Raw genomic sequence first — 2,016 nt, 5'->3', positions numbered from 1 at the left:
CATTCTTGTCCATCCACTTGGCAAAAGGAAATAAAACCGAACAATCAAAACAACAAGTGGATGTCCTCGAATGAGTAAAATATGCAACCAGCATGCTCACACAATAAGATGGCAAATGAAATATGTGACAAGGCATGGACAACCAATTCTAGCATCTATCAAGCAATTTGCGATGATAAGGTCATCTATATATGAGTATATTGACTTAGGAGTCAAGTGAGAACACTTGATCATAGGTCATACTCATCGTTTAAGCTCAAGTGGGGTTACCACTTTTACATAAAGCATTGTTGTGTTCACATCTTTAGAGTTGCTTTAGCTCAAGTCTTAGAGTAAAGCTCCCCCTAGATGTGATATCCCTCCTTAGAGGGATGAACTAACCTCGGGTTTTGTTGATGATGACTTCATGTAGATGTTGAAGATGTGGATGCTCAATGTTGATGTAGATCACTTGGAGCTATCCCTTTGAGTGAATTGCACTTTCAATACCTACATGGGTTAGTCCCGCAAGGAACAAACAAGGATATCCATAGACATAGAGTGATGCACACACAAGATGATGTCCATGAAAACTTTTAGGTTACCTTGTCCCTTGTCTTACGAACAAGAGGGTTTGTGACTCCTTGAACTAGTGCAAGATGTGGAAGTTGATTGCACTTGTTCTTGCCAAAATGATAAGAGTGAAGTATGTTGGCGGAGTCACCCTCAAGAACTCTCTAGTTCTTCTTCTTTTGGATCCACACCATCTTGATGGGAATCCTTGGAGTTGTAGTCATACTTGATGAAGTGGAACTTGAAGTAGTCTTGGGAATCCACTTGACTAAGGTCTTAGGAGCTTCTTCAAATGCATCAATTTCCTCTTGAAGCTTGTCCTTGCCTTTTTGCTTGTAGTCTTGTGGTGGAAGATCATCTTGAGCTTGTGTCCCCTTGAAAGAAGTATCATACTTCTCTTGTTGAGGAACAAACTTTGTCTTGGGGTATTGATCTTCTTCCCACTCAACTCCATTGGCATTGAACTTTCTTTCAAAACCAACACCTTGATTCTTCCGCTGCATTCCTTGCTTGCGCACAATTTCCTCGAATTGCTTACTCCCGGCAAGGCTTTTGTACACTCCTTTCTCTATAATTCCCTTCAATAAGCTATTTTCTTGCTCAAGTGTAACTTGGCTAAGAGAATCATTAGTGGAATCAAGAGAACTACTAGAAGCAACAATATTGGATTTAGCATGATCATTGTTACTGCTAGAGGAAGAATCTTTCTTGTTCTTGTTACTAGACTTGACTTGAGGCATGTAAGTGGATAAGAGTAAACGCTTGGCAATGTAAGGAGAACTTTTCTTGTGAAGATCATCATTGATTGCTTTTAAGAACTCATGCTCTTGCTCAAGATTGAGCTTTTCAAAGCGTAATTTCTCATGAGCTCTTAAAAGTTCTCGATGATCTTCGAAGATAGTTTCATGAGCTAACTTAAGAGTGTTTAGTTCTTTAGTTAGAACCTCAATCTTCTCCTTATCATTGTCATTCGTTTTATTTTGATTAGCATGATTAATTCACGTTTCATCATATTATTCATCACTAGAGTTGTCAATAAGCAAATCATCACCTAACAAGTCATCTTCATCACTATTGAAATCAACATACTCGGGGTGTGTTACCTTAGGACCTTTGGCCATGAAGCATCTTCCAATTCCTTCATTTGGTGAGTCAAATATGTCGTAGGAGTTGGTTTACACAAGTTCTAGACCGGCAACACCTTCATCTTGAGTATCTTCGAAGTCGAGTGATAACTTCTCTCGGAGTGGCTGTCGGAGTCAGAGCCGGATACCCATTCACCAACATGAGCTTGATGTCTTCGTTTTGTGTAGCGGCTTGATGATTTTTCCTTCCTTTCCGAATCCTTGCTTCTCCGTGAGTATCTTCGTTCATAACGATCATCTCTACTCCTTCTCTCTCTTGGTGGTGATTCTTTGCTTCTTCTTTTTGGAGAATCTTCTCTTCTCTTGTAGGGAGCCGTAC

Source organism: Triticum aestivum, chromosome 2A (assembly GCF_018294505.1).
Source record: "Triticum aestivum cultivar Chinese Spring chromosome 2A, IWGSC CS RefSeq v2.1, whole genome shotgun sequence".
Taxonomy (NCBI): domain Eukaryota; kingdom Viridiplantae; phylum Streptophyta; class Magnoliopsida; order Poales; family Poaceae; genus Triticum; species Triticum aestivum.
Note: the sequence above shows the minus strand (reverse complement) of the source record.